Source organism: Drosophila navojoa, chromosome 2, assembly GCF_054131105.1.
Source record: "Drosophila navojoa isolate 15081-1374.11 chromosome 2, UAZ_NAV_1.0, whole genome shotgun sequence".
In the NCBI taxonomy this organism is placed as follows: domain Eukaryota; kingdom Metazoa; phylum Arthropoda; class Insecta; order Diptera; family Drosophilidae; genus Drosophila; species Drosophila navojoa.
In genome coordinates, this window is record NC_142890.1 from 18,348,627 (window position 1) to 18,367,667 (window position 19,041).

Below are 19,041 nucleotides of genomic sequence, written 5' to 3' on the forward strand. Positions count from 1 at the left end.
CGAGTTAATGACTCACGGATTGTCTGCTTTATCTACAACGGTCCTTAGATGTATCAGGCTGTCTAAAAACAGATATATGAATCATGAATGACGCCAGGTAAACTTGACTAAATCTGTCTTTCAAGAAGTCATTCAAAATTAAATTCCAGTATTTTAATTCAGTTTCAATTATTTTCCGACTCATCTGTTAATTAATATCGCATTATCTGCCCGATAAACACGGAATATCCAGAAGCCTAACTAAAATCTGAATAGAACTTTCAACTCTTAGGTCAGCAGGAATAAGTGGATAAGTGGATTTCTGTCGTTTCGTTTATTTCCCCGATCTTCTGGTGCTCTTGTGTTTGGGGCATTACCTTTGTTTATTTAGCGTCGTCTCTGCTTTGGTATTTGTTGTTGGCTCTTTCTGTTGGCATACTTGTGCTGTTTGCTTGGCTGACCTTTAGTCTTAATTTTGTTTGCCCTTTCGGGGCGACCCGTGAAGTCTGTAGTTGTTGTCTCTGCCTTATAGTCTGTCTGCTTGTTTGCGGCATTTTCTCGGTTTCTCTTAAATTGGACAAACAGAAATAGTGCTGCCCCTCTCCAGCTGAGTGACTCCCCTTCCCTCGTACAGCTATGGCAACTGGCAACAAAATTCGAGCATGCTAATTAGCTGACTCGCAGAGGTTTTTCCTCTTATTTCCCATGCGTCCATTATAATAATTTCTTGCTGTATGTTTTCGCCAGGTTTAATTAATGATTCGCTAAGCTCGCTATCCCACTCTCTCTCTCTCTCTCACTCTCTCTCACTCTCTCTCTTCCCTCACATCCCGGCATTGGCGTTGGTCACGGGGCTAATTGTGTGTCAGGGGCATTAGGAATTTTGGCGAGCATTCGCTCCGCCCATTTTCACACACCACATGATAGCTGCACCCACCTCCCCGAGCCCAGTCGATGCGCAGCTTATGCCTAGCCAATAGCCATGCCCAATTGGGGGTTTGCTTCTGCTGCTGCTGCTGCTGCTGCGCTGGTCTGTTGTTGATGTGGCCCGCATATGTTGCCAACACGTGGCAGCAGCAGCAACAGCAACAACAACAATAACAACATCAACAATGTGGCGCTTTGTTGGCTGCCCGCTGCGCGTCTGTCTTACAACAGATTTGCCATGTGGCCGGGGCGTGGCAGGGAGGCAGGGGGGGGCTTTTCAGGCCGTCAGGTAGGCAGCCCCCAATGAGTTTCCATGTTGCACATTAGACGCTCGTTTCATGCCTTTATTTTGCTGCCCTCACGAGTTCTGCTACATAGCCGCGAAGCACCCACAGACACACACACACACAACCACACACACACACTCAGTTTTGCATTGCCTGGCACGCATTTGCAATATTTATTACATACACAGTATTTGATATAATTTGCATACCCTTGACGGAATCATATTGCTTTCATCAGTCAGCTTGCTGCATAGTCGCGAAAGTGTGCATAAGCTGATTAAATATGCATACACTGTGACAAATTGAGTAATAAATGTGTGAAATATTTATTACATTTCATTTGATTTGGTTTGGAATATTTCAAGCTTAAGAGAAACTTGAACCTACAGGAATAATTTATTAATATAATTATTATTATAAATTATTATTATTATTGTTATTAGTATTAGTGTTAATATTATTATCATTAGCAATATTATTATTATTATTATTATTATTATTATTATTATTATTATTATTATTATTTTTATTATTATTATTTTAATTATTATTATTATTATTATTATTTTTATACCCTGAACCCATTGAAAATGGGAAATCAGGGTATAATGGTTTTGTTAAAATGTATGTAACAGGCAGAAGGAGGCGTGGCAGACCCCACAAAGTATATATATTCTTGATCAGGGCGACGAGCTGAGTCGATTTAGCCCTGTCCGTCTGTCTGTCCGTCCGTCCGTCCGTCCGTCCGTCCGTCCGTCCGTCCGTCCGTCCGTCCGTCCGTCCGTCCGTCTGTCCGTATGTTTGAACGCGTCGATTTCAGAAGATACAAGAGCTAGAGACTTCAACTTTTTTTTAAAATGTCCGTATATATCACGCGGATATCGAGTTTATCACTAAAAAACGATAACTCATTCCGATACTTTTTTATCGATAAAAAACCTTATCGAATATCACTTAAATAATTATATCTCCTACATCTTTCAAGCTAGAGTCTCCACATTTAAAATGTATATAAAGATGTATTTTATACAATTTCGGTTTTTGTTAAAATTTACCCCCCACCCCTAAATCCACCCCCTCACCCTCATCTTTGTAAAAATCGTATATCAAATACTAGAGACTTGTGCTTCGATATACACATACATTTAAACAATATGAATACGTTCTGAAAGTTTCATTCCGATCGTACGTCTAGAAATTAAATTATTCAACAAATAAGTTGTCATTATATTTCCAACACTGCAGCGCAACCCAAGCGCAATCGCCTGTATATGTGAGTGTGTGTGTGTGCGTGTATTTGTTTGCATGAGTGCGTGTGTGGGTGCTAATTATTATTGAAATATCAGTTGCTTGTAGGGTTCAGGGGATCTCGTAGTCGAGCAGTCTCGACTAGAGCTTTCTTACTTGTTATACCCTGAACCCATTGAAAATGGGAAATCAGGGTATAATGGTTTTGTTAAAAGTATGTAACAGGCAGAAGGAGGCGTGGCAGACCCCACAAAGTATATATATTCTTGATCAGGGCGAAGAGCTGAGTTGATTTAGCCCTATCCGTCTGTCTGTCCGTCCGTCCGTCCGTCCGTCCGTCCGTCCGTCCGTCCGTATGTATGAACGCGTCGATTTCAGAAGATATAAGAGCTAGAGACTTCAACTTTTTTTTAAAATGTCCGTAATTATCACGCGCATATCGAGTTTATCACTAAAAAACGATAACTCATTCCGATACTTTTTTATCGATAAAAAACCTTATCGAAGATCAGTTTAAAAATTATATCTCCTACATCTTTTAAGCTAGAGTCTCCAAATTTAAAATGTATACTAAGATGAATTTTATACAATTTCGGTTTTTGTTAAAATTTACCCCCCACCCCTATATCCACCCCCTCACCCTCATCTTTGTAGAAGTCGTATATCAAATACTAGAGACTTGAGCTTCGGTATACACATACATTTATACATCATGATTACGTTCTGAAAGTTTCATTACGATCGTACGTCTAGAAATTAAATTATTCCACAAATAAGTTCTCATAATATCGCCAACACTGCAGCGCAACCCAAGCGCAATCACCTGTATATGCGTGTGTGTGTGTGTGCGTGTGTTTGTTTGTATGCGTGTGTGTGTATGTGTGCGTGTGTATGTGTGCGTGTGTATGTGCGAATTATTATTGAAATATCAGTTGCTCGAAGGGTTCAGGGGATCTCGTAGTCGAGCAGTCTCGACTAGAGCTTTCTTACTTGTTTATTATTATTATTATTATTATTATTATTATTTTAATTATTATTATTATTATTATTATTTTTTATTATTATTATTATTATTAATTTATTATTATTATTATTATTATTATTAATACTATTATTATTATTGTTATTATTATTATTATTATTATTATTATTATTGTTATTATTATTATTATTATTATTATTATTATTATTATTATTATTTAATTGTTATTCTTATTATTACTTATTAATTCATTCCTTGTTCTTATTTATTATTATTCTTCTTATTCTTATTATTCTTATTCGTATTGATTATTATTATTCTTATATTCTTATTATATTCTCATTAATGTATTATTATTAATATTATTGTATTTTTTATAGTATTAATTTTTTTTCGCCTACTAAAGCTTAACTTTTAGTTACCTTTTAGCTGAACGGTTTTTTTTAAAGAGTATTTCCGCTTTTGCTAAATCGCATTTTGTTTGGCCCCTCGGACACATTAATATTTTTTTCTTTTTTATTCTGTTTGCCATGTGCCCAGGTTTCATGTGCATTTGCATGTGACCGATTGAGGTTTATGAATATAAATTGTTTGTTAATTAAATGCAACATCAGCAACATCAGCAGCACCAACAGCAGCAGTAGCAGCAACAACACAAGCAACAACAACAACAGCAATCATTGTTGAATGATTGTCTGCGCTTTAATACCGGAAATTGATTAAAAGCTCATTTCATTTGCTTGTCATTCGTTTATGTTGTAGTTGTTATTGTTGTTGTTGTTGCTGTTGCTGTTGTTGTTGTTCTGGCCCCTACTCGCTGTCATAATTTGCCATTTGAAATGATTATGGGCTTTACATGCATGCACACACACGCACACACATGCACATTCGCTGTGTAATTGGAAATTCAGTTGCATTGTTGATGTTGTAAAGGAAATGTCTCTAACCTGACTACACATTGTTAGAGCAAACTATTTTGCATTCTCATAGTTGTCGTAATTGAGTGAGTATCTTGGCTTTGTTTAGATTAAAGCCTGGCCCTGTCCAAAATATAACTAATACACGATTACCTTTCAGCTAACAAGTTGGCAGTTGCATAACAATGCAGAGATACTCAGAGATACTCGCCTCAGCATAGTAATTATGCTGAATGTGGCTCAAAAAGTGATATCTACATGAATTATGCATGGCGCATGTGGCGTATACTTGTTATTCGACTTATTGAAATACGGCCAGAGAGTAACTTGAACTTCAGACGGCCATTCAATTTCAGTCTGGCCAAATATTTAATAGTTGTTTGCGTTCACGTTTCTTTCTGCCAACTGCCTCAATGTCTGTTACAATTTTCCTCATTTTTCGCAGCGCTGTCTGCCATAATTTTACTGCCAATTTCAGACGGCGAGAAAGTTGGCCAACTCGGGCTCCAACTCCACCTTCGTGTCTGGCTTGGGCTCTGGCTCTGGCTGTGGCTGTGGCTCTCCTGCACTTGCACGTATTTACGTAGCGATTTTTATTTCCTGTAATTTTTACGATATTACTTATTTTTATGCACCGCACGACGCACCACCAGCACCACCACCATCGCTGCCTGTGGGGTTGCCGGGTGGTTGGGTGGGTCAACGCCGCGTTTAGCTTTCGTTTTGCATTTTTATGCTACTTTTATGGCCCGCTGAAGTGCGGCATTATTGGTTTCTCGACAACAACAAAAATAAAACGAAAAAAAAAAAATGTGAGCTGCCCTCGTAAAGGAAATTAAAATAAAAGTTGAATAACTCCGGGACTGCCCCAGAAGCCAGCTCGACTTTAAAGCAGCCCACAACAACAACAACATCCAAACATCAAATATTAAAATATTATATTATACATTCAGTTGGAATTTCGAACGCATGTGTTCGTCAGTTTTTACGATTGCTGCTATTACGTATTGTTTTTACAGTTGGCTGGCTTATTTATTCTACGGCATTTGTGATTATTTAATTTCAATATTTATGCAGCTTGCCGGGCGTAACTATGCCGCATTATAATTACCCGCACACCCAAAGACCAAAGACAAAAAAAATAGAAGAAAAACCCATCTCTAAACGCGCCTCAAATTAACTCGATATATATTATTAGTATGCTCGGGGCGCTGCTGCTCTGAGAGCCCAGTGCATGTTTTCTATCTGACAAACGGTATGTGGCCCGAGTCTCTCTGTGGGGGCTTGCAGCCGGGCCGTACGTGCTGCTATGGGTCGGCCTCGTTATGGGGCTGGCTTGTGTTTGCTTTTCAATTTCGAGAGACCCAATCATAATTGTAATCTATCGAGCCCAGACACAGCTGAGGCCAAGAAACTCCAACACAAATGTTTTCTAAAATTAGTCAAGGTCAAAATTTAGAAATTTACAACAAACTTTGCAATGAAAGGGAAAAAAGACTATACTTGACTAAGTATAAACAAACAAATCCATGTATGTCCATATATAAGACTTCTACAACATTTTTCTGGAGAGCATTGTATAGAAATGCTGACTCAACTCGGTTCGATCACTTGATATTTTATCATATCATGTTTATTCAGTCAGGAAGTCGGCTGAGCCAGATTATCAAAATATTTACATACCCGTATATTAGCAACAATAGCTGAGACCTGGCATTTGCCTAACAAATGAGCAAGCAATTCCATTTGATTAATCTTGATTTTCCAGCTATCTCTCCGGCATTACTCAACTTATTATGGGCCACAGTCGCGTCCACGTTTATCTAGAGTTGAGCCCCTTTAATGGCCCCCATTAACATATTCAATTGTAATTTGATTATTCCCCTATCGATTTGATCGCAACTCCTAGCTTGCAGTTATAGGTATTGCTGTTAGTTTTACCAAATGCTAACTGGTTTCCTTTGCATAACTGAAATGTTTATTTCATCCAAGCACTTAACTATGCTCGTTTGCTGGCAGGCACTAATAACAATGAATAGAAAACTTTAAGTGTTTCGCTTCGATTGATTTGAATGCTCAACATGAACGACATCACAGCAGCAGCAACAGCAACAACAGCAACAGCAACAACAACAACAACAGTTGCTCAAATTTCAGTTTTAGTTTTAGTTTTAGTTGGATTGAGTTATTTGCGTTTATTCGCTTCAAGTTCTTGGTGACTGTCTGGCTTTATGGCCATTCCCCTGTCTATTCCGTCTGTCTCTCGGTCTGTCAGTCAACGTTGCTGTGTTTCAAATTAAATTGGCCTTTGTGTGGCGTCGGGCTATTGGCAGACTAATGCATGGCACACATGTTCACTCGGCCAGGGGGCAAGGGGCATGGCTGGCGGTGGGCGGGAACGGGAACGGGAACGAGGGCATAGCCATTGATGCCCCATTGGCTCGATTGGCTCACTTGTCCGCTGGACATGCACACAATGAAGCCAAATCCAACAGCGGCAAACGCTCATTGAATAAATAATCAAAATCAAATACATACTCACATGTTGCTGCTGCTGCTGCTGCTGATTGTTGTTGTTGTTGTTGCTGCTGCTGCTTTGTGACTTCTTTTTTTGTGGTCTTTTCATTGCAAAAATATCCAATTTACAATTTCAAATTCCAATTATATTGAGCTACGCTCTTTTTATTACTTTTATTATTATTATTATTATTATTATCATTATTGTGGTTGTTGCTGCTGGCAATGCAATGAAAATTCAATATGGACAAGATGCAGAAGATGCTGCTTGAAAAGTTGCTCAATAAGAAGGCAAATGTCGTGACAAATGAAATCAATCGAAAAGTGCAGACATATGAGTACAGAAATGCAATACACTACAAAAAATAATTGGGTGCTATACACAAGTATGGCGAGTACAGAGAGAACAAGCAGGATCTGAAGCAGAACAGTTACTTCATTAGCCAAGGAGGGACTATCTCTCCTAATATCCACTTCAGTAAGTTTCATCGACTATTTCGCTCAGTGTAAGAGCAATGCGTAGGCAGCTGCAGGCTTACATACGCCCTGTAAGAACTTTGTACCGAACTTTGGCCAAGGGCTGCTCTCTCTCTCCCAGTCTCTCTCTCTCGCCACTGATTGCAGTTGCTGTTGCTGTCGCATGTCGCATGTGGCAAGACCCACATGGGCACATCCGTTACAAGAGAATCGCTGGCAGCTCAATCAATTGGCCAGCGGAAATGTTGCGACGCCCTCGAAACAAATTGCTTAATTACAAATATTGTAAGGCAACATTTCAGGAAGTTCTAAGAAATGTGAATACGAAGGCGAATGCAAATCTAAATGCGAGTCACTCATTCAAATAAGCAAGAAAAATTGCATGCCAAATGCTGTTGCACAGCCAGTCAAATGTCTATAATTTAAGCAAAAACAAGCGACAGATACAAGCAACAACAACAACAACTGCAGCAACAACAGCAACAGGCAAATCATTTGAAGTTGCAGTTGCAGTTGCAGTTGCTGCTGCTGCTGCTGCTGTTCTTGTTGTTGCTGTTGTTGCTGTTGCAAAATTTATGCACGCGGCTGCTGCTGTTGCTGCAAGAAAAGAAAAGCAAAAAAAATTGTTGCTGCTGCGGCAGTTGTTGGCTGGCTAATTTGCTGCTGCAACCAGTGGAAATTGTTGATGTGCAAAAATGTTGTTGTTGTCGTCTTGTAAATGCCATAAATTAGTTGCCTGCCAGCAGACGAATAGCGCAATTTACAAAACTTTATTTATTTATTTCTTTTCTTTTTTTTTTTGCTAATTTTTGCTTATATTTTTTTTATTTTTTTTTATTTTTCTTCCATTGATTTTATTCATTTTTTATTGCTTCTTTTAATTCAATTTATTATGTACGCTGTGGGTTGCATATTTTGGCATAGCCATGCACAACAAATTATTGGACACACATTCACACACACACACACACACACTCACAAATTTGTATTTTCCTGCTTGGCGAAGGTCGTGTGGGTGGCTCTGTGGGCGGCAGCTGGCATTTGCCAGCGGCATAAAATATGCATAAATGCAAAATCAATGCTATATAAGCATACACGAGTGCACGTGTGTGTGTGTGGCAGTTAGAGATTGGAAAAATTGATATATGCCATTTGGTAAATGCTTTGTAATGTGCACAATGCACAATGAAAGCAAATTAAATTAATCAATGCATTCTCTGTATGAGTGAAAATTGTGTGTAATGCGTATAGCAATTCAATATTTATGAACTGAGCTATTTGTGAATTTTTATAGCACCCACTCCAAGTGCAGCCCACTCTAAACTATTTCTGTCAGTGCATATACATACATATGTATATGTACATAGCTCAGTCAACTCCAGTTCACAATAAGTGTAAGTGAGCTTTATAAAAACAGCTCATCGCAGTAAGACACCATGGCTGACGCTAGATGGCGCTAATTTATCAACATTTCCGTTTCAGTTGTTGTCACCATATCCGTTCCGTTCCCCGCTCTGAGCCAGCCAAGCAGGGCAATTGCCATGGCATCCGCAGCTCATAAATAAAAAGGTAAACTCTTAATTGTAAAAGTTTTCATTTTTATGACAAAATTGAAGCAATTTATTTGAAGCAAACAAAACAGAAATAAACAACAAACGAGAAAACGAACGAGACGCAGCTTAGAAAATTCCCACAGCCCTCATGCTCATAGCTCTTTGGAGACTCGGTGCAACAACAATGCGAACTAAGTGAAATCAATGGCAGGGCAATTGCTAAAACGAGAGCAGCAAACGAAAATGCTTCAAAGAATTTTCCAAGCAACAATGAAAACCTAGAAAAGCAGCAGCAGCCACCGGCAGCAGCAGCAGCAGCAGCCGAAGGAAATCCCACAATTCCCAAACAACAATGGCAAATAAATTAAATTAGTCACAAGCATATTTCAAAAATATATACATATATATATATATATATGTGTGTGTGTATGTGTAACTATATCTTTTTATATCTACATAATATCTCTCTGTGTATGTGTGTGGAGGGATGCCCACTCCACACTCGGGCCAAGGATGAAAGCCAACAATAAAACACACAAACGAGCATTTTATATATCCACACGCATACATGCAAACTTTGCTACTATATATGTATGTATGCATGTATGTATATACATACATACGTATTTTATTTTATGAGCAGAGGACTGTTACATAAAACTCGCCTTAGGCAAGGGTTGGCTCAGTCACATGGCCAGAGGGGTGATTGGGGGAGGGGGGGCAGCGGGCGTGGCGCGGTAACGGCCCAGTTTACGACATAGTCTCTGGCAAGCATTCGCCGTGTGGGTGGCTGCCCAACTGCAGCGGCACAAGCTGCCAAATTGCCTCAGTTTTCTATACGGCACGAAAAAAAGAAATAGATAAAAAGTTTTTGGCGAACAGCGGGACGGTGCGCCGGCAGCGGCGGCCATAGAAAGGGGAGACAACCAGTCGAAAGCGGCTTTAAAAAAAAAAAAACGTCTCCAACTCCGTCTGCGTCGCGTCGGCTCGAGCTCAAAACGACAGCAGAAAGTCCCCAGACGGGGCCAGACGCTCGAAGGACACGCCGAGGCGGCACACCCACAACACACAAACACACACAAGCACACATACACAAGCCGAACGACATAATAAAACCGGCATTTTTATGCATGTCTGAGTAACTTCATGAGCCGAGCCAGACCTGGACAGCTGAGAGGCAGCGACAGGAAGCGGGGGCTGCAGAGACAGATGGGGAGTTTTTTCTGCTGCTGCCGCTGTCTCTGCTGCCTCTGCTGCTGCTGCTGATAGGTAGTTCCAGTGCAGCTTAGAGTCTGTTTCAGGTTCATTGGAAGGCCGCCACCTCGCCAAAGCAGCTCCCGTGGGTTCAAAGGGGAGCGCGAGTGTGCGCAGTGGCAATTGCGCTCTTTATTCAGCCGAATGGGAGGCCGCTGCGATGAGGCGAACCTGCGCACTGGACGGGCGTGTCACAGGAGCAGATCTAGAGAGCACAACAAAAGAGCAACAGCAGCAATAGCAACAACAACAAACAGCATTTTGGGAAGGTCGTTGCGAACAGTTGTAAAGCGACTCAGCGCACAGCTGGACCACAACAGACACACACACACACACTCACACACACACATACAAATGCAGAGAGTTTCCCATTTATGCAACGAGGCGTCGACCGGCATGTAATTAAGTTAAGCCCGAACGAATCTCGATATTGATGCCGTTTCGGCTGACGACGAGGCCCATGGACTCGGCTCGAGGATGCTGGCTTCGGCCTTAGACCAAGCCACTTTTATATTGCAGTCATATGAAGAAGTAACTCTGTGAGTGTGTGTCTGTGTGCAGTGAAGTTGAGGTCGTTTGCCGGCACTTGCTGTGACACACACACACACATACATTGCTATGGCTAGGTGGAAGTGTATCGCCAGCATGGCCAGCATCGAGCGCATTTGTTGCTGTTGTAGGTGTAACATATGCGCTATAAAGAGGTGGAGAAAAATAATACAACGAGAGCTTTGGCGCAGATTAATTTGGCAGGTGTGCAATATATTTACGTATATACATTAACATATGAAAAGTCCATTGTTATAGGGTCGAAGTCTCGTTCGATAGTTCGGCTCTGCATTGAATGCCTCACTTTGAATAACAAACGAATCCAAATTGAAACACATTGAAATATTTCTCACATGATTTCAATGGCAATTTAAGATCAATCAATCTGACTAGGGGTAGACGCTGGAGGAGCTGAGCGGCTGGGGGACACACCTCGTGAGGTGCCGCGACACGTTGTGAATTGAGGAGCGTTTTTAATTGAAAATTGCTGTCATGAAGAAAACGCATAAACAAGACTTCTAAGAAATAGTCCAGAGAATCAAAGGCGACATTGAAAGACACGCAGAGACAGATGCAAAGACGTTCGCATATATGTGTGTGTGTATGTATAAATAAATTCACATACATAACTATTGTACAATATGCATGACAATGAGCGCTGCTCGTTCCCGTTTCAGCTCTGCTGCCTGCGAGGGACAGTCGGGCAGTCAGGCAGTCAGGCAGTCGTCAGGCAGCCTGCGGGTCAGACAAGTGTGCCGACACAAAGAAGTCTTAGGAGAATGGAAAAACTATTGTCTGAGCCGCTTTTTGGAGAGTCGTGCACGAAAACTTGTGTGTGTAAATCAAAATTTATGAATTTCGTATTCGAAATGAAGAGCTGAGCCGAGTGGCCTGTACAACATTGAACAGAGGCTGAAGATGCGAGGAGAAGAATTTTGAGTGACGGCTGGCACTTAAGGCCGCTCTGGCCTCGAGACCTCAACGTATTCAAGTAAAACAAACAATATAAACTTCAAAAAACGCTTCGTTGCATATCAAATTAATTACACAGAGGCCCCAAAAGCAAAAGAAGCCAGAAAACTGGCGTAGGGGCACGGTGCAGGGGGCATGGGGCAAGTGGCAGTTGCACAGAGTCGTCGCCGTCCGTCGGGCAGACTGACTGTCAGACAACCCTTGAAGATTGTTTTCTTATGCCGAGGGGCTGCAGCCAGCGCTCAAGGAGCGACGCCCCAAACTTTGCGCACAAAAGAGGCGAGTTAAGCTTCTCAAAAGCGAGACAGGGATGTAGGCAAGTAGGGACACAGGGCAGAGGGACGAGAGGTAGACTGGCTGGCTGGCAGGCTGGCAGGCAGGCAGGCAAGGCGACAAGCTGACAGCCAACAGCAATTCATGCGAACTGAAAAACTGAAGGCATAATTTATGCCTTCAAAGTGAATTGTTCAAAAGAAAACTTGGAACATTTTTCCCCTTAACAACAACAGCAGCAGCAGCAGCAGCACGTCCTGTTCCTGTTGTTCTATACATACGTCTGTACAGCGTACATGTCAACACAGCCCGTACTGAGAACAATAACACATTCAGCCAGCATAAGATAAATAGCCCGACAGGACTAGCCGAATGCCGCATGCCCTTTGCTCAACGTCAACGGCAAAGAGTGAGTGCTGCGGCTCGCTGAGAGGAAAGATGAGCCGAAATGGTAGACTAGGCAGCAGACTTTGTGATTAGAGCCATTAATTGAGGATGCGAATGCGCTTGGCTGATATCCTTATGCCTGATGCGAAGTGAAATGCGGGAGCTGAAATCAGTTGGTTTTCAAATCCTTTTTATCAAGACAAAAAAAAAAGGCAATCAGAGCATAATGCTGATTGAGCAACCAGCTGAGCTCTCAATTCCGACAATAATGACCATTGGCCAGCATATATTTAAACTTCAATTAAAGTGGGGCAGCGCACGAAAATAGAATGTAAATTGAATCCCTGGAGCCGAGTCCAGCAGTCGCTGCTCACATGATGTCCAAGTGAACTGGCAATTTAAGAATGGACACGACCGGGAGACTCGCTGGAACTCTGAGGGCCAGGCAGCCGGAGCTCCAGCGTGAATGGCCAAAACTCACGCACAGGCCGTGACAGCCTCCACAGGGCGGAGTCAGACCGACCCTCGGCCCAAAGCTAGCACCAAAAAAGGTTTTCGACTCTTTCGGAGACGACCCCAAAAATGCTATTTTAACTACATTTGGCGTTTTTATGGGCCAGTTGTTATAGCGTGTTCTGCTTCTTCTTTTTCGCCGTCGTCGTCGTTTATTTTTGGGAGGGCTTTATGCCGAAACATATATTCTACATTTATTAATACATAATCATCTCTGACGGCAACATGAGAACCGGCCACATGGCTGCGGTCCCAGCGGACAAGTTTCGAGCATTGAGAATAAAGCAGTAAAATTGTAATAGATAGATAGATACAGATGTCTGTGTGTGTGTGTGTGTGTGCGTGAGCAGTTTGTATACGTGTTCTTTGGACAAAGGTTCCAGGAAATCCAACCTAGCTCCGTAATTCAAGCTGACTGCCCCGAAAAATGTTTGTTTTTTGCTTCAACTCAGCTTGGACTTTTTTATTTTTTTATGTTTTTCAGTTTAGAGTTTTGAGTACGAGTTTTGCTCTGTTTTTCGGCCAAGTTGCTCAGTTGTGCAGAAGGACAGATAACCAAATAGTTTGTCTTTGTTGCTGCCACAGCCAGAACAAGAGGCTTCTGCGAAAAGTTGAGCTCTGACTGCATAAAATATTTTTATAGAGCCCAGATTTGGAGGGTAGCACTATAACGTGTTTTTCTAATATAGCTATTATGGGAAATAGACCTACTCAAATGCATAACTTGTACACATAAAATTAAACAGAAGCCACACACATACTCACAGTTTCTTTGTCCAATTATATTCTATGTCTATGCTCGACGTTCACCTTCAAAAGTCTGTGAACTGATGAAGCTCAATCAGTGCCCTTAAATTGTCATTGTGCAGAACGACAATCAATCTATTCAAAAGCCCGAAAGGCATAGAAAGAGTGAGACAGAGAGTGAGTGAATGAGAGAGAGGGAGAGAAATCCCCAAAGTGTTCTCAATTAAAACAGGAAAATTGTTGGTCATTGCTTGAATGAAAACTCACAGAGTGAACATAAATTCAGAGCTGCAAATGCCCAGTAGCCAGAGAGGAATTTCAGACGAAAGGTATATGCAGGTACGAGGGGCGAAAGCATAGCCGTGTCTGTGTCGCCTTTCAAATTGATGAACAATAACAAAAGGCCAGGCCCATACAAAAGAAAATGTTGCATAGAAAAAGACTTACTTTCAAAGTTACCAGTAGGGTGTGCGAGTGAGCCTGTGTGTGTATGTCTGTGTGTGTGCATAGGAAAAGTATATTTCTTTCTTTTGCGAAATTAATGAACTATTCAAATGTCAAAGGATCCGTGTAGATAAAGCGAAGACGACCACGACGACGACGACGACAAAACAGTTGGTGACAACAACAAAACAAAGCGGGCCAACAATAAAAACGAGTCCAGTCAAGAAATCCATAAAAGATTTTGTAGCAGCAGCGCGTCGCTTTATGAGTCGCCTCTCTGACTGTGACTGACTGTGTGTGCGTGTGTGTGTGTGTGTGTGTGTTCGCTTTTACAAAATTCAAAAAGCAATTTACAAAAGGCGACGTGAAAGGCGATACGCTTGCAGACACACAAGAGCCAAACGGTACTCAGATCTGGGGCTCCGAGCCCGGGGCCGCAGCTCGTAAGTGCCACTAAAGGACGACGACAACGACGACGACGACGGCGGCATTGCTGACGCGTCATCCTCTCCGTCGAGGAGAATAAAACCGAAGGCGCTGGAGCGCAACGAATGCCTGCAAACAGCTTCAATTCGAGGCTGATGACGATGCGAATGAGGATGGTCCGCTGGGATCGCTTTTCAGAGACTCGCTCACTCTTCCACTCTCTCTATCTCTCCATCTCTGTCGCTCCTGAACACCTCCTCTCCGCTGACCTCGTCCTCTGTACTAAATGAGCCGTCGCTGTTGCTGTCGGCCTACAAATTCGTTGGCCGACTGATTTTTTTATTATCATTGCATTTTATAGACAGTTTTACGAGCTAACGAAAGTGGTTCTGCCAGAGAGCTTGTACAGATAATGCCCATGCCGATGCCGACACACGGGCATTTCGGCTTTACGATCTCTCACACCGCGCTCGTTTAGCCTTAACTGCCAATGTGAATTGAGTGTATTGTAAATCACACTTGCCCCACACTTGGCAAAAAATATATCATTTCCCACTCAAATCGAGTCGAGCATGTCACAAAATACACAGACATCAATCCAAATACAGACTCCACTTATTTAAATTTAGATAATATAAAATATTTATATAAAATATTTTCACTTAATATTTCATTTAATTTCAGTACTTGCATTTTTCATTTGATTGAGTCCTACAATGTCATAAAAAAGCGATGCCAGCCTTCTCACTCAGCATTTCTCTGAGTGTAGTGCAGCAGAAAGCAGAGATTGCCCCACATAACAGCCGGAATAGCCCCACATTGTGCGCTGGAATAGGCCCCCATTTGAAGCATATTGTATATGAGACAGATACAATGTACCATCCATATTAGCAGCTCTGTTAAATTGTTTTTTGGTTGCCGATGCGTCTGCAAATGGGGCATTGTCTGTGCTGAGTGCTGGGGGTGGGGGCATTCAAGTGGCTCATGGGCTCTTCCGCTGGCCTGCCAAGTGCCCCATCTGTTGGCTGGAGTCGGACAGCGTCTGGAAAGAAGAAGAAAGCATTGTCGGTGTTTGCAAAAAGTGTTAGCCATCAATCTTGGGCGACGGCAAGCTCCAGCAGTAGATGAAGTGCTGCGCGATCTATTTGGCCCCGGCTCGGTTCATAAATAAGCCGCAATTCAAGGGTTAGCCGACTGCCAGCGAAATTTCTAGTTGTGAAAGTCTCAGCTCATCTCTGCACTCATAAGCAAACTGATTTCCGGACTCATTTGAGCTGCTGAAGTTAGCTTAGTTCACTATAATCAGCTTTTTACTCATATTTTATATCATTCTGCTTTCTTTTACAGCTCTTATCATGCTAGGCATGTGTCCTTCAATTACTTCAGGTTAACTTCGTGCAGCCCCCTTGTAATCTGTGGCTTTATGTGACTCTCTAGCCGCATTCTAATTAAAATGCGCATTCAGAGTCGCATCAAGAGCACTTTGTTATCATCAGCGCCGTCAAAGGCGACTTTTCAAGTTAATTGCTGACTGAGCTCTGAATCTCTGGCTGTGTGAGTCCGTCGGCCCACACACTCACTCACTCGCATGCAGGGGACACCCACAGTCGCTGGCTGCTCAGACATGCGACACTTGACACGTTATAAAAATATATATATGAGTTTGTATATGTTTAAAAAATTAAAATAAATGAGAAAATGAAACTCATTACCTCGACTGCAATGGAAAAAGGCGACTGCAATAATTCAAATGAATTTTTCGCGAGTTGCTTCGATGGCCACTCGAGTCAAGTCGAGTCAAGTCAAGTCGACTCGACTCGAATTCAAAGCAGTCGCATAATTTTCATTGGAACATCAATTGCAATTCCCGTTTCCATGCCCATTTCCATGTCCATTTCGATTTTCATTCCCATTTCCATTTCCCTAGCCAGCTGTAATTAAGCAAATAAACTGAGCAAACAATTTGAGAATTCGGATTCAAATTCGTTTTGTGCAATTGCCTGAAGCTCGTTTCAAGTGAATCGGGTTTGCAAATTTCTTTGCCATCAATGAGAATTGCCAATGGGCCATAAATTCTCAAAGAGTAGCACAACTGTCGCAAACGACCCAGGGACCGGCCAAACGACCGACAGACCGACGGACCGACGGACCGAGTGAGCTACCGACCGACCTTCCGTTCATTATTTGAAACTTTTCATGTTGTTTGCATAATTTACAATTTATTATTTTGCGTTATTTATTGTACGTGCCGCAATTTATGCATAAAAATGCCGAACAAAACGCTCCATTAATCAGGGGCCGGCCACAGTCCATGTAGTATTCCCACAGACCCCAGTCGGCCTCGACCCGCCAGCTTTGTGCCTCTCTCTCTCTCTCTTTGTGTCTGCCTGCCTCCCTCTCTCTCGCTCTCTCTCTCTCTTTCTTTTCGAAGCATACTAATTAAGTTTAATGTAATGCACATATGCGATAAGTCGCCGACTTACTCGAGATTATATCGAATGAGTACCTCTCTCCTCCAGCCAGCCCCTACATAATATAGTATATATTACACACACACACACACACACACATATGTGCTCATGTATTTGGGTGCCTTGTCAGCCGGCCTCAGCCTCAGGCAGTGATTGATGTGACGGCGCACACACACACATACACACGCTCACACACTTGGAGATCTATGCCATATTTGGCGAGCACAAAAAACGAGCTCAATCAAAGCCAAAGCCAAAGCCAAAGCCAAAAAAAAATCTGATAAATTGTTGCTGATGCTTAGTGGGAAAGCGTTACAAATTATAAAGTAAAATTACAATTTTAGCAATTAAATATTTGCTATAAGAGCTGTGACTAAGCCTAAGCAGTTTGGCCTCTGCTGAATTCGCATTCAGACTCATTTGATATAAAAACTAATTAAATGAAATGACTCACGATATTTGGCAGTTTCCTATCAGTCCATCGCACAGGCTTTGCTGCTCGGAACTGTTGTCCACGTCCTGCCACATCCCTCGGCTGACGCGTCTTTCGACGACCCTCATCATAATTTCAGCTCTTGGTTTATTATTATTCGCCTTGTTTTCAAAATACACAAACTGAAAACACAGAAAAACTGAAAAAGAGATGACGCCCCGGGCCCAGACAACTTTGTATGGGCGGACGCCATGTGCGCGGCGTTGTGCTGTGTGCTGCGTAATGCGATCAAATGTCAAGCTCCCAATTGAACAATATTTGTTATTTTCTGTTACGCTGTATACTAATACTAAAAGGGGTATATTGACATATATGTGTATATATAGTTCCTAACAAGACCTTATCCTATATATGCCTTATGCTTAAACCCTGCTTCTTCTTAGTTCCGTGTCGCCTTAAAAGTTTCCAGCTTTGACTTCTATGAAATTTTAATGATTCTACCTTCAGCACCTTTCGCCCGATTATTGATAGAGCGATTTCTACACATTTCGCTTATGGCACTCAACTGGCATTAAAGTTTTCAAAATTTTGCACATAAATGATTTTGAAATCGGAGGTCGTATCAGCAATAATAATTTTTGAGAACTGCGAATGGCGCACAAGTCAATAATATATCAAGTTTCTATATACGTACATACATATGTATATATATACCCTATCCATGCTCTTATTTGTGGTATATTTTTGCTCTTCTGTTGCGCTCTTGTTGTTGCTGTTCCTGTTTATTTCCCTCGCGAGCCAAAAGCCAAACAAACGTGGGCGCCATCAACTGGGCCAAGAGCTGCGCTGAAGTATTTACGGCCAAATCGGACTTTTGGCCAAATGTTTGCACAAAAGTTTTCGCCAGCTAAAAAAAGTCGCCTGGCGAATGCCAAAATGCCGAAATGTCGAACGTGAAGCGGGCAGCACAGAGAAGGGTCCATTTCAATTTAATTTGAAAACATTCTGGAAGCATTAGACATTGATGATTGCTTTTCCTCTGCTCGCTGGCCAGACTGCTGTCAGTCCCGCCCCCTCCGCAGTGACTGGGCTGAAGTTTATCTATTAAAATAAAGTCAGGCTCAGGGGCAGTGGCCGGGCTGGCCAACGGCAGCGCAGTTCTGGCCATGTCACACGGCCTGTTGCACAGCATTCATTAGTGGATGGGTGGGTCGACCCACCCATGCGACGACTTTGACATTTTTAAATAGATTTGCTTTTGCCTCCGCTCCGGCTGAGCGAGAGCCACGTCGACGCAGGTGGCGACATTCACACGACTTCTAATTACAGCGACTCGGTCGCCAGTTGACCCCTTGGTACCGTCCCGTCCCGTCCCGTCCCGTTGCGTCGCGTGACCCTCGACGACCCAGCACGTAGCGTAGCCCACATTGATTGAGCCAATCAGTGTGTAATTTCTTATGCATTTACTCAGCAATAATTGCGTTTCATTTGAGGCGCTTCTAATTAAAAGTTGGCTCAAAGTGTCGATTAACTTATCGAATAATCGACTGTCAGATTGCTGCTCCGTTGGCATTCCTCGTGGCACTGGGTGCGGCCGTTGTCTACAAATTGCAAATTGATTTTTATCGATTTCTCATAATCAGAATTATTGCCATGGCGAGCTACGTCGACTACATCAACTACAT

At 42.2% G+C, this 19,041-nt stretch overlaps 1 protein-coding gene across 2 annotated transcripts in view; it reads left to right on the forward strand.

Annotated features, from left to right (window-relative positions):
- The window catches only part of nxf4 (nuclear export factor 4), a 46,312-nt gene that overhangs the window by 26,322 nt on the left and 949 nt on the right, over positions 1 to 19,041 (forward strand). Inside the window, exon 3 of one of the 2 annotated variants that reach the window (XR_016196992.1) lies at positions 8,817 to 8,903. The exons of the other annotated variant lie outside the window; for it this stretch is intronic. The gene's annotated coding sequence lies outside the window, so the exon portion shown is untranslated. The remainder of the gene's footprint in view (positions 1 to 8,816; positions 8,904 to 19,041) is intronic. 2 annotated transcript variants of the gene reach the window in all.